This window comes from Rhincodon typus, chromosome 19, assembly GCF_021869965.1.
Source record: "Rhincodon typus isolate 14 chromosome 19, sRhiTyp1.1, whole genome shotgun sequence".
Classification (NCBI taxonomy): Eukaryota; Metazoa; Chordata; class Chondrichthyes; order Orectolobiformes; family Rhincodontidae; genus Rhincodon; species Rhincodon typus.
Genome location: NC_063350.1, coordinates 23,939,143 through 23,954,109, shown reverse-complemented (window position 1 = coordinate 23,954,109; position 14,967 = coordinate 23,939,143). Strand labels below are relative to the sequence as shown.

The 14,967-nt window shown below is 40.8% G+C and overlaps 1 long non-coding RNA gene across 1 annotated transcript in view; it reads left to right on the top strand.

Annotated features, from left to right (window-relative positions):
• The window catches only part of LOC125485430, a 22,596-nt gene extending 8,058 nt beyond the window's left edge, over nucleotides 1-14,538 (top strand). The window contains exon 3 of the long non-coding RNA XR_007264163.1: nucleotides 12,451-14,538. This is a non-coding gene — a long non-coding RNA (uncharacterized LOC125485430). The remainder of the gene's footprint in view (nucleotides 1-12,450) is intronic.
• The last annotated feature ends 429 nt before the right edge of the window (nucleotides 14,539-14,967 follow it).

The window sequence follows — 14,967 nt, the reverse complement described above, 5'->3', positions numbered from 1 at the left end:
CTTACTGCTGCTGCCTCACCGGCCCCCCTCTCCCCACTTACTGCTGCTGCCTCACCGGCCCCCTCTCCCCACTGACCCCTGCTGCCTCACAGGCCCCCTCTTCCCACTTACTGCTGCTGCCTCACCGGCCCTGTCTCCCCACTTACTGCAGCTGCCTCACTGGCCTGATCTCACTGCTGCTGCCTCTACCATCCTGCTGTCACCGCTGACATCCAGCCCATGCTTGATCCTCCATCGCTGCAGGACATGACCCATGCATTCAGCTCACAACCCGACTCATTCTCGACTGTTTAGATAGGTAATTAAAAGGACAGGGGGTGGGAGGAAATAGAATTACTACAGAGAGGAGAGAGAAGAAGAAAAAAGAATGGAAAAGGAAAGTGAACTAGCGAGCAGAGTAGAGCTGCAAATGGAGCAACTTACCCTGTCACCATCTTGCGTATTAAATAAATCTGGTGGATTATACCCTGGTGTCATGTGATTTTTGACCTTGTCCATCCCAGTCCAACACCAGCAACTCCACATCATCACACACATACAATTAAGAGACCAGCATGATTTAAAGACAATGGGCAGAATTGTCTTCTCCTTAATCTGGCAAGAACAGTGGTGAGAAAGGTACGAAAATACCAAGAGAATGAGTCTTGAGCCTGAAGTTTCTTTTTCTTTGCAATTTTTCCCTCGAGTCTTAAATAGTGGCTTCAAAATCTCATCATTGAGCAGCAACTATCTTATTTCCATGCATTTGCATGTTATTAAAGCCCCAACTCACCACATTTACATACTACTAAATCCTCTTTTCCTTTCCCCAAGAAAATTGATGGCACATTTCCGAAGTTGTAAATCAGTGAGGATATCAGTGCAACAGCCAGCTCTGTCTGGATCACATTGTTTCCTTAGCATACAGGGTCTTCAGTGCTGAGTTACAGGCTGCCAGCTTCAATGGCTTACATTGCTTATAAGAGCAGAAGGAGAGGTAGGCATCAGTGGGAAGGACCAAACAGTCAATGGGTAGACATGGCACTGTGTGGTAGTCAACACCAAACCTTTGGCATATGCTAGCAGTTTACATGAGAAACATAGCACATGTGTTTCAAACAAATTGCCACATGGGAAAGTCGAACAGAAGCAATCCTTAGTGGGGTGAAGGGGAGTTACAATCAGTCACGGGGTAACGCATATAAAAATTTGGGATAGGAATGCAATACCATATTAATGTACTTCCTGGCCTGCCATTGTCATGTGATAACTACTATGAGGCACTCACTGCAGGCATCTACCTTACAACAAGATTGATAAAGACACAGTACACGGCAGACAGTTATTCTGAGAATTCATAACACATCGATTCAAATCCCACCATGGCAGATGGTGAAATCTGAATTTAATTTAAAAACCTGGAATTAAAAGTTAGTATAAAGGTGACAATTAATCCATTGTTGTAAAATGTATCTGGATCATGAAGGAAATCTGCCATTCTTACCTTTATGATATACATATGACTCCAAATCTATATGTGATTCCAGATCCACAGCAATGATGTTCATTCTTGAATGCCCTCTGAAATGGCCTTGCAAGTCACTGAGTTGGATAAGACTACTATTAAATCTAAGAAAGGGAATGAAATTGGATGGACAAGACAGTGTTGATCTAGACACTGAAAACAACAATGGCAAAAATAACCCTGTCCAAAGTTCCCCTTACGGATATCAGGGGGCTTGCGTCAAAACTGGGAGAGCTGTCTCACTGTTGAGACAAGAAACAGCACGCCATTGCTATACTCATGGAATAATACCTTACAGAGAATGCCCCAAATACCATCTGGTTTCATGGGTTTGTCCTGTAGCAGGATAGGTAGAACTATAGGTGGCAAAGTGATATACAGGTGGGAGGAATTTGGCCTGAGAGTCCTCTATACATGTAAACATAATGTTGATTTCATGGCTCTAACAAAAGTTTCACATTTTCATCAGCTTGTTGAGCTTTATGAAAAGTGCCCCACAGCACCATTGCAGTGAAGTGGCCTGGAAATGAGTCCTGCATCACAGTGAACCAGTCTGGGATGAGTGTCCCACAGTCAATATTGCAATGATGCAGTCTGGGAAGAGTGTCAAAAAGTGACAGAGGGAAAGATGAAGTAGCTGACTGGGTGAGTTAGGTCAAGTGAGTACTTAGACTATTTTTATCACTTTTATCTTGTAAGGGCAATAGTGCAGAGGTCCAGGGAAGAACAGCCCTAGAGTAATTAATGTTATTTGATTTAAGTGCAATCTAAGGGTTTCATTTAAAAGGGTAAGTCATGGAAGAGAAGTCAAGGATAGGTGTTCTGCTTCTGCTCTAAGTGGGAAATCAGACACAGTTTCAGTGCCCAGGACCAGAAGGTGTGCTGCAGTTCCTGGAAGCCTGAATTTTGGAGCTGGAGCAGCAGCAGAGGACACTGTAGAGCATCCACAAGGCTTAGAGTATCATGGGTAGCACAAACAGAGAGGTGGTTGCTCAGCATGCTAAGACTCCACAGGAAGGGAAAAAATGAATGGCCACCAGGCAGAATAAGAGGGCTAGGCAGGCTGTGACCATTTCCTGCAAAACAGTATTACCACTTTGGATACTCCTGGGAGGATGGCCTCAGAGGAATGTAGCAACAACCAAAATCATTGCATCGGTTCGCAACAAACAACTACACCTCCCAGTCGCAAACCATTTCAACTCCCCCTCCTACTCCTTGAACGACATGTCCATCCTGGGCCTCTTGCAGTGCCACAACGATGCCACCCGAAGTTTGCAGGAACAGCATCTCATCTTTTGCTTGGGAACCCTGCGGCCCAATGGTATCAATGTGGACTTCACAAGCTTCAAAATCTCCCCTCCCCCGACCACATCCCAAAACCAGCCCATCTCGGACCTGCCTCCCTAACATCTCCTCCCACCTATCCACTCCTCCCACCTCAAGTCCCACCCCCATCTCCTCCCTACTAGCCTCATCCCACCTCCTTGACCTGTCCGTCCTCCCTGGTCTGACCTATTAACTCCCTAACTCACCTTTACTGGCTCCAACCCCGCCTCCTTGACCTGTCTGTCTCCTCTCCTCCTATCTTCTCCTTTATCCATCTTCTATCCGCCTCCCCCTTTCTCCCTATTTATTTCAGAATCCCCTTCCCCTCCCCCATTTCTGAAGAAGGGTCTAGACCCAAACCGTCAGCTTTCCTGCTCCTCTGATGCTGCTTGGCCTGCTGTGTTCATCCAGCTCTACACCTTGTTATCTCAGATTCTCCAGTATCTGCAGTTCCTACTATCTCTAATGTTCTGGGGATCCAGGTTTGAAACCTGCCATAGCAGATGGTGGAATTTGAGTTCAATAAATATCTGGAATTAAGAGTCTGATGGTGACCATGAATCCATTGTTGATTGTTGGAAAAAAAAACCATCTGCTCCGCTGCCATCCTTACCTGGTCTGGCCTCTATGTGACTCCAGACCCACAGCAATGTGGTTGATTTGTAATGCCCTCTGGGCAACTAGGGATGAACAATAAATGCTGGTCTAGCTAGCAACACCATCATCCCATAAATGATTTTTTAAAAAAAACAGAAGATGATTAGTTCAGACAAATGTTGGTCCCCTACAGTTTGTAACAGGGGAAGTCATAATGGGTAACAAAGTTATGGCAGATCAGCTAAGTATTTACCTTGAATTTGTCTTTACAAAAGAGGACACAAATAAGATAACCAAAATGTCAGAGAACGCACAGTCTTAGTCAGCAGAAGGAACTGAAGGAAATCACAATTAATAGGAAAATGGTACTGGGGAAATTGATGGAATCAAAAGCTGATAAATCTCCAGCACTGAATAACCTACATCCCAAAGTACTTAAGTGGCCCTGGAAATAATGGATATATTGGTGGTCATCTTCAAGATTCTACAGACTCTGGAACAGTAACCCACTATTTTTAAAAAAAAGGAGGTAGAGAGAAAACAGGGAATTATAGGCCACTTACCCTGGCATCAATAACATGGGGAAATGCTAGAGTCCATTATAAAAGATTTAAAAGTGCTCTTGGAAAACAGTGACAGGATCGGACAGAGTTGGACAGTTACAAAGGGCAAATTGTGTTTCCTAATTTTACTGGAACTTTTCAAGGATGTAACTGGGTTGTTGGTTAGGGGAAGCCAGTGGATGTGGTTTACTTGGAGTTTCACAAGGCTTTCAATAAGGTCCTGAACAAGAGATCAGTGTGAAAAATTAAAGTGTATAGGATTGGGGGTAGTTGTTCTTTAATTCCTTCACAGGATCTGGGTGATGCTGGCTAGGCAGGCATTCATTGTCCACTCCCAGTTGCCTTGAGGACAGTTAAGAGTCAACTACATTGTTATGGGTCTGGAGTCATATATGTAGGGCAGACCAGATAAGGATAGCAGTTTTCTTTCCCAAAGGACATTAGTTAACTGGATGGATTTTTCCTGACAATGAACAATGGATTCATATCATCATTAGACTTCTAATTCCAAATTTTTATTGAATTCAAATTCTACCATCTGCCATGCCGGGATTCGAACCCAGGTCCCCAGAATATTACTGGGTCTCTGAATTAATAGGGTAGCAAAAATACCAGTAGGCCATCACTTCCCCAATGGCATTACCGCTATGTCCCCATCTTCTCAAATTTAAGTTAGTGAAATGAAAGAATGCTTTACTTTGAATCTTTAACATTCTACAAACAACAGTGGAAAAGGAAGAGAAGTATCTTTGTGGAACATTATTATTGACAGTCAACACAATCAGAGCATCAGAAAGATATAAATGATGAAGAGATAGTGGGGACAGTATCCGTAGAAATATAGAAACATAGAAAGCTTACAATATAGAGGAAGGCCTTATGTAGTCTCTTATGTGTCTGCTGACAGAAAAAGGGTTTTCCAGCCTCATCACACTTTCCAGCTTTGGTTTATAGCCCTGTGGGTCAGAATACTGAGTGTGTATTTATGATTTTTTTAAAGGATGAGATAGGGTTTCTGCATTTATCATCCATTCAGGCAGTGAGTTGCAGAACCCTCCCTGCCCCCACCCTCTGGGCAAAAACATTTCTTAAGTTCCCTCTGAGCATTCTACCAATTATTTTAAATCTATGCCTCCCAGTTATTGATCTCTCTGCTCTAGGCATTGGTCCTTCCTATGCACTTTATCTATGTCGCTCCTTATTTTAAAACCTTTATTACATTACTCCTTACGACTTAGGTAGAGAACTGGTTGGCAGACAGGAAACAAAGAGAAGGCATAAACTGGCTTTTTTTTAGTGGCATGCGGGAATTAATAGACCACAGGGATTAATACTTGGACCCCAGCTATTCACATTATATATTAATGATTTAAATGAGAAAATTAATTGTAACATCTCCAATTTGCAAACAACACAAATCTGGGTGAGAGAGTGATGTGTGAGGAAGACACAGAGATGCTTTGGTGTGATTTCAATAAGTTGAGTGACTTGGCAAACACATGACAGATGAAGTATGAATGTGGATAAATATAAGGTTATCCACCTTGGCAGCAAATGCAGGAAGACAGATTATTACCTGAATGGTGATAGATTGGTAAAGGGAGAAGTGCAACAAGACTTGGGTATCCTTGTACACAAGCGCTAAAAGTAAGCATGCAGGAGCAGCAGGCAGTGAAGGCAGCAAATGGTATGCTGGCCTTCATAGTGAGAGAATTCAAATGGAGGAACAGGGATCACTTGCTGCGAATTCACAGCATCTTACTGGAATATTGTGTGCAGTTTTGGTCTCCTTATCTGAGGAAGCATGTTCAGGCTAAGGAATGCAAAAAGGTTTTACCAGACTGATCGCTGGGATGGCAGGACTGACGTATAAAGAGAGACTGGATTGATTCGAGCTGTCTTTACTGGAATTTAGAAGAATGAGGAGGGAGTCTCATAGAAACCTATAAAGTTCTAACAGGACTAAACAGGGTAAACACAGGAAAGATATTCTCAAAGATGGGGTGTCCAGAAGCAGGGATCGCAGTCTAAGGTCTGAGATTTGGAGAAATTACTTCACCCAGAGGGTGATGAGCCTGTGGAATTCTCTGCCACACAAAGTTGTTGACGTCAAAACATTGAATGTTTTCAAGAAGGAATTAGATATAGTTTTTAGGGCTAAAGAGATCAAAGGGTATAGGGAGAAAGTGGGAACAGGGTACTAAGTTGGATGATCATCCATGATCATATTGAACAGTGGAGCAGGCTCGAAAAGCCAAACAGCCTACTCCTGCTACTATTTTCTGTATTTCTGTGCTTCATAGATGATTATACAATCTTTTACTAATCATTATTTCTGTATTACATTGTGAATTTATGTTATTTATAAGCATTAAGTTGATAAATATCTCAATGTGAACCATACTATGATCATAAGATTCTGAAATATTCTAAGTCATTGCAAAGGATATCTAAAAAGAATTAAATAGAAGTAAGTAAAGGCTAAATTGTAATATACCTGAATCAGTCTTGGTAGACTAAACCTTTCTAATCACAGGATAACATCAATGACAGGTAGTCATTTAGATTAGGGACAATATAAGATTCAGAGAAAAGAATTCGTAAGGTCGCAGACATCAGGCTTGGGGAAGTAATGGAAAAGGACAGACATTGTTTATGTGCCATGAAAGGTGAGAAATTTGCTTGTGGAAAAGTGGGAAAGTGTCAAATAGCTACTCATACATAGATGTTAATGTGGTTAAGCCAACACCATTAGAAAAGATACCCAGTACATTCCTAGGGGAAATTGGTGATCCAACTGACCTAAGTTTTACAACACCTATGTGTGTCAATGGACAGCTCATTAATTTTAAGCTTGATACAAGGCCACATATCACTGTGTTGTCAGATTGCTTACATGGATGAAGAAGTTACTACCTGTACAAATAAAGCTTCATGTATAGATGATACATCTTCAGATCTTACAAAGCAAAGAGCAAATCCTAGGTCATCCAATAGTTTTGGTAATATTGTCTAAGTTACAACTTGTTCCTAATTGCTAAAATACAATAAACTACATCTTATTTGAGGTCAGAACCTCTTCTCATTAAGACTCAGCTGGTGACAGCTAACAATCTCAAACAAAATTGGCATACCAAAAACAAATATTACAACATCCAACCCACAAAATACTTGGCTTCTGATTTTAATTTTTGTTGGAAATGTCAAGGCTATTGACATTGATAAGGACATAATTTGCATCCATATATGTGCTTCATTTTTTTACTGGTCATAATCATAACATTCAAATTCAAAGGGTAATCATACCCTGACAATTTACACTTGTTTTCAGCCATTCTTCACAAAGTTAATTCAGAATACAATCATCTGCCTTGATTTTTTCACCCATTCTTCACCTTCAAGCAACCATTCTCTGTAACCATACTAATTTATTCCAAAGCCAGATGAAGCAGGAAACCACAATATTTTACTTAATACTAGATTTATTTACAGAATGCAACATCATAAATGTGTGCCTGAGCAATCTCCAGTATCATAGAAGTATGTCTATTATTTTTATTCCGCCTGTTCGGACATGTTATTGTACATCTCTGGGACAGGAACGACTTGAACTCAGACCTTCTGACCCAGAAGTAGGGACACTCCAGTTGAAAGTATCTCTTTATAGAAGCTTAAATACATAATCAGTCAAAGCCCCACACTTGTATATCCTTAACCTTGATAATGAAACTAACAACATATTAATACTGTCACTAATTTACTGTCAACTGTCACTCAGTTTATAGCACTCTCATCTCTGAGTCAGAAGATTGTGGATTCATGTACCACTCTCGGACATGAGCACAAAAGTAAAAGCTGAAACTCCAGTCTAACACTGACAGGGTGTTACACAGCTGGAAGCACCATTTTTCATATGAGACTTCAAATTGAGGCTGGTCTGATACAACTGGATTGAAAAGGTCTGATGACACCATTTCCAAGGAGGACAGAGTTTTTTCTGGATGCTGGCCAACAACCATTCTTCAATCAACCTTCACAGAAACAGCTGTATAATGAATGTATAATGAGTTATTTATTATCAGATATATCTAGAAAGATACAGTGAAAAGTGTTGCTACAATCTGGCATCATTTTGAGTTACGAAGAAGAACAAAAGGAAATTACGTAAATCTTCGGACAAGGGGTCTTCAAACATAGTTCCAGGACTTCTACATTTCTCTGCAAGGTGTACCAGGCCTCAAGGAGACCCCAGGCCTACTGCAGCTAGGAGTCCCAGGTCTGGGTACCACCATCGAGCACCACCGCAGACAACATCTTGTGGGTCCACGAGTCCATGTTTCAGGCCTACCGCAGCCAGGAATCCTCACGCCAGGCACTGCCACTGCCACAGCCAAAGATTTGCCAAGTCCTTGAGTCCACTCTTCAGGTCCACCATAGCCAGAAGCAGTTGTTCCAGGCACCGCCATTGCCAGAGCTCATAACCCACCAAGTGCACGCTAAGGGCCTCCCACGGCCAGGAGTCTCCATTCCAGGCACCGCCACCGCTGAAGCCAACAAACCACCAAGCACCGCCCCAGCTTCCCCAAAATGTCAGAAATGAAGAAAGGAAAAAAGAGAAAGAGAAAAAATGACAAAGGAGACAAAGAGAAGGATGCGGCCGGCCTGGAGCGGTCAGGCTCAGAAGTCCGAACACTACCTAACATGCCAGTGCCACCATCTTGGAGATAGATGATCTGGTTATCATAGTGTTGCTGTTTGTGGTATCTTGCTGTGTACAAATTAGGAGTTGCATTTCCTAGATGACAATAGTGACTATGCTTCACGGGTATTTATTGGCTGTAAAGCACTTTGTGACATGTAATTATGAAAAGTGTTGTATGCAATGCAACGCCTGTTTTTTCCAACAAAATTCATACAAATACAAATAGCAGGAACTGACTTTCGTGTCTGCTGAAATCCAAACCACATTAATATGTTCAGATTACTAGAAACTTCTGTAATGTACATAGACATGACCATTATCAATTTTAATCAATTCAAATAGATCAGAAGCCAGCAGCTTTCTTTAATGTAAACAAAATGATTAAATCACAGATTTTCCCATTTGGTTGGAAGTAGGAGTAGAAAATATATTTTGAGGACAACTGTCTTTACTAAAAGGAGCTGGATAAAATGGCCAGAGCAGAATCCTGAACAGAAATCAATAGACTGAAATGTTGCCATCACTAAGTAAGATCTGGAGGGAAATGGCTACCTGTGCAAGGGATTTGGAAGGAAATTATATTGTTGCATCCTTTGCAGGGATTTCATTGTTTTATTGATGGACATATTGGAAGTTTTTGATTGTGAAGAGTATCAAATTAGAAGCTGTTAACTTTCTTCGGGGCCAGAAACCAGGTAACAGCCTTGGAAATGAAAAGTTCTCAGTTACTACCAAGAAACATACTTGACAGAAAGTATTTCCAGCAAATATGAAGGATGGCAGCATTGAAAACAGTGGCTAACAGACACTAGTGCAACTGAGCTGAAAATGATATACTGCATGGATTTTGAACTTTATTTAATTGAAGATATCCATCAATTAGCTTGTTGTGTAATGATTTTTTTTTATCTGAAAGTAATCATTTCAATTTTGAATAAAGATTTTTGAAAAACAGGCTGTTTGCCTGATTTGACTTTTTTTTCATCGTTGGTGACATTTAGTTTCTCAGTTTATATTCAGTGTATTTTAAGAGTAATTTGGAGACTTTTATTCAGCTGGTAAATTTAATGAAATGCTGCTTAAATACTGTTATGTTACGATGCTGTTTGGGACTCTTAACATGTAAAGAAGAAATCTGACCGTCCATCAATTAACCAACTGAACTATCATACAAGATCTCACATTTCAAACAAAAACAAACTTTATCGCACATCAAAAAGAATTGAGTATTATCAACTGTATTTGATAAAGAATTATGCTCTAAAATCAGTTCTACTTTTACTTCACGCATGAGAGTTCCCTTATGTTATAATATCTTGAAGATGCAATCATTTTCCCTCGGACCAATCTGAAAAGGTATGCCACTGCACTATGAAATTTATCTGAGTGTACCAGCTATTCTTTTGAGGTGAGATTCTATCATGGCATGTCCATTGGCTTGTTTGAATCGCATTGAATCAGGAAAGCAATGGCCTAGTTGTATTATCGCTCGACTATTTATCCAGAAACTCAGCTAATCTCCGGCGGACCTGGGTTTGAATCCTGCCACAGCAGATGGTGGAATTTAAACTCAGTAAAAAAAATCTGGAATTAAGAATCTACTGATGGCCATAAAATCATTATCAATTGTTGGAAAAATCCACCTGGTTCATTAATGTCCTTCAGGAAAGGAAATCTGCCACACTCACCTGGTCTAGACTACATGTGACTCCAAACCCACAGCAATGTGGTTGACTCTCAATTGCCCTCTGAAATGGCCCAGCAAGCCACTCAGTTGTACCAATCGCTACAAAGTCTCAAAGAAATGAAACTGGACGGATCACCTGGCATCGACCTAGGCACCGGAAATGACAATGGCAGAAACAGCCCTGTCGACCCTGCAAAGTCCTCCTCACTAACATCTGGGGGCTAGTGCCAAAATTGGGAGAGCTGTCTCACAGATGAGTGACAGCCTCACATAGTCATACTCACGGGATCATACCTTACAGACAATGTCCCAGACACTACCATCACCATCCCTGGATATGTTCTGTCCCACTGGCAGGACAAACCCAGCAGAGGTGGTGGTACAGTGGTACAGTCAGGAGGAGTTGCCCTGGGAGTCCTTAACATTGACTCTGCATCACTCAGCTCCTGACCTCATTACAGCCTTGGTTAAAACATGGATAAAAGAGCTGAATTCCAGAGGTGAGGTGAGAGTGCCAGCCCTTCACATCAAGGCTGCATTTGACTGAGTGTGGCATCAAGGAGCCCTAGCAAAACTGGAATCAATGGGTATCGAGAGCAAACCCTCTGGCGGTTAGAGTCATACTGACACATAGGAAGATGGTCATGGTTGTTGGAAGTCAGTCATCTCAGCTCCAGGACATCTCTGCAGGAGTTCCTCAGGGTAGTGTCCTAGTTCCAACCATCTTCAGGTGCTTCATCAACGACCTTCCCACCATCATAAGGTCAGAAGTGGGGATGTTCACCGATGATTACACAATGTTCAGCACCATTCACAACTCCTCAGATACTGAAGCAGTCCATGCTCAAATATAACAACATCCAGGTTTGGGCTGACAAGTAGCAAGTAACATTTGCGCCACACAAATGCCAGCCTATGACCATCACCAGTAAGAGACAATCTAATCATCACCCCTTCAATAGTGTTACCATCACTGAATCTGCCACTATCAACATCCTGGGGGTTATCATTGACGAGAAACTCAATAGGACTCGCCACATAAACACAGTGGCTATAAAAGCAGGCCAGAGGCGAGGAATACTGCGACGAGTAACTCACCTCCTGACTCCCCAAAGCCTGTCCACCATCTACAAGTGTTATAAAGTGGAGGTTGACCCCTCTCTCTGAACTAAAACCGAAATACCCAAAGAGGAGTGCCTCACCCTATAATTTGTTAAAAGGGAATGTCAAAAGTGGTATAACCCGCCTTTCAGCAATTTCTGGTGGTTAAATAAAATAAACCCCTGACACTCACTTTTACAACAAACAAGTAACAATTTATTTATCTAACTCGAAGAGTGAACAAATTAACTAAATTATTAACAAACCAGATAAACCCCTTATAACTACTAACTATTCCCAAAGAAAACAAGATTCTAATGGTATGCTGTTCCAATAAATACAAGTCCCCTTATATAAAATAAAATTTTAAAAAATAATTTAGTCTCTCGAAATTACAGGCAGACTTCATGTTTTCTGGAATGTTCGGCACCGTTTCTGTCGAATATTCTGTCAGGAACGCTTTCTCTATGAATTCTTCTGTCAGGAATCTTAGCTAGAAGTGCAGTGGTACCATTATGAATAGATGGTGCTTTCTCTAAGAGCTGAAAGCTGTTATCTCTAGCAGACAACAGTTTGCTCTCCTGTCTTTGTCCAACTGCTCTCTTCTTTTATACCCTTGATGACATATCAGTATTTCTTACAATAGGATTGGTCGTATGTTGTCAAAACCATCAGATTTAAATTCAATTGATTTTTGGTATCTGGGTGCCTGGTTCAAATTAATTGGCTAAATTCAAAAGTTGTTGTCTTGGTAACAAAACAAAACTGCTGCTTGGCCTGCAAACTGTATGGCCTTTTGATACCATTGTTTCAATTCAGGTGTTCTCTGTACCTGCTAACCCACAAGCTGCTGCCCACGGACATCCTTTTTGAATCTCTAAGCATAGAAAAAGCACATCATCTTTTAAAGGGACCATCCAATATTTTACAAACACCAATTTCTAACGTCCTGCCTTCCAATCCACAGATACTCCACCCAACTTCGCAACACAAAGCACAAGTCAACCATGTGATGGAATACTCCCCACTTGCTTGGATCAGTGCACCCCAACAACACTCAAGAAACTTCACACCATCCAGGACAAAGCAGCCTGCTTGACTGGCACTACATCCACAAGCATCCACTCCCTCCACCACCGACGCTCAATAGCAACAGTGTCTACTATTTACAAGACGCACTGCAGAAATTCACCAAAGATCCTCAGACAGCACCTTCCAAACCCACGACCACTTCTATCTAGAAGGACAAGGGCAACAGATACATGGGAACACCACCACCTTCAAGTTCGCCTCCAAGCTGCTCACTATCCTGACTTGGAAATAAATCGTCATTCTTTCACTCTCGCTGGGTCAAAATGCTGAAATTCCCTCCTTAAGGACATTGTGGGTCAACCTACAGCAGGTGGACTGCAGCAGTTCCAGAAGGCAGCCCACCATCACCTTCTCAAGGGCAACTAGGGATGGGCAATGAATGCTGGCCAGTCAGTGACACCCACACCCCACAAATGAATAATTTTAAAAAAAATAAACTTATAGGATTCTCATCAATTTCTCATTAAGATGCCCCTACCCCATTTATCTACAGTTAAAACTTTAATTCCTAAAACTAAACATTATATTCTGAAAGATCAATTATGAACTAGATATTTGCAACAGGTAGAACTGTTCTCTGTTATATCTGTCAGATGAATGGCTGTCATATTAAGATGTAAAGATATTCAGGTATTGTAACTAAGGGTTGATTGTTTATTTTACCTGTCTATGTAAGATTATAAAATAGGAATACACGCCTATGAAACATCACAAACTAGTCCTCAGTGACATGCAGCCTCTAATAATGTGCAATGCAATTTAATATTTCTGGGATTTAAAATAATATTTGTAATTGTTATTTAGTGATTACATGCATATATTTCCCAGCTTCATAAGCTTGGGTTTAAACAGTTAGGTTCTTATGATTTTGTAAAGTTACAGGCTTTTATCACGAGTACTCTTTTTTAGCTCTGAGAATGGTATCAACTCCTCCCTTCCCAAAGTTCTCCATGTATCTCTTTTTGAAAGGCTTTTCAGGAACATTAACCTCATTATTAAAAAAATGCTTCTGCTGTTTAATTACTAATCCCAACTTTCCAGGCCAATTTTGATTTGAAAGCGATGTTAAAATGCAGGAATTTTTGGAACTCCAGTAAAGTTGAGGTTGAGCTGCAATTCTTGTGGGGTTAACCACCAATCTGTACAACTCATCCAGTAACCTGTGTTGATTCACTATTCATGGGCTATTGTTTCCTTGTCACAGTTAGTTGAGCATTTTACGTATTAATGAGGATGTGGGCATTAAATTTGTCATTCTTGTCCTTTCCTGGTCCCTGTCACATCCCACACAAGCAGCTGCAATGACCTCACCTGACCACACTGAGAATTTGGCAAGCTTTAGTAGTGTACAAATTCATAGATTCTCCATTGTGATATTTTGTACACATTGCCAGATGTCAGCTATTGCAGACAGCCAGGGAGTTTTGGAACTGTCAGGTAATACAAATAACTCAAACACATTTTTAAAATACTTGATACCACTCCAAAAGAACAAAAACAGATAATTTTAGCAGGTCCTGGCCTTAGCAAATGTCATATATGCTTGTGCCAGTTTGACAAGCTGACATTGTGGTTGGTCTCCATGATCAGAAACTCTACACTCTGATATTTTTTAATGTAAAGATAAAAGTAATCAAAGTAAGTATGACACTCCTGAGTTATGTTTGAAATTGCCCTCAAAAATTGGTAAAATTGAGAGAACATTTCTGTTCCAAAAACCTAGTTCCTACATCATTTTCCTACTTTCTTAAGATTCCCTTGTCTCACATCCAGTCCTGAACAATGACCTTGTTAGTTGATCTCTCGAGTTTTGCTTTAAATCTTTGTCAAGGGTGTCTGGCAGAGTAATGTTCTGACCCATGATTTTCCTTCCTGTCTCAGAAAATACCTGTGCTTCTTACCTTCCCTTTGAATATCCATGTATGATTGAACAATTTCTCTGTTAGTAAAGACTGGAATGGTCTATGTTGTACTAAATTGTTGTTTTAAATTTGAAATTATATTACACAGGAATTACGACATTGTTAGCATTGATTCTGGCAGCAAGTATGAGTCAACAATTTGGTAAATGCCAAATAAAAGCCACGGCTGACATTTGGTTTGAATGATTAATAGTAGCTAAAATATAATGAAAAATTATATCACTGTCAATTGTGAACTTAAGGCTGCTCACATATTGTGGCTTTGAGGGCAGATCAAGGAGGCATCGCTAAGTCGTAGTGGTCTGTACACAATACCGCATATCCAAGTCTCTACACGGTCACACTTAAAAATCCAAAATAGGAACAGAGCAATGCTAACCATAGCTCAAATGTCACTGAAAATCTTAAATCTAATAAAGAACAGATTGTCCAGTCTCCAGTACATAGTATTTACAGCACAGAAACAAATC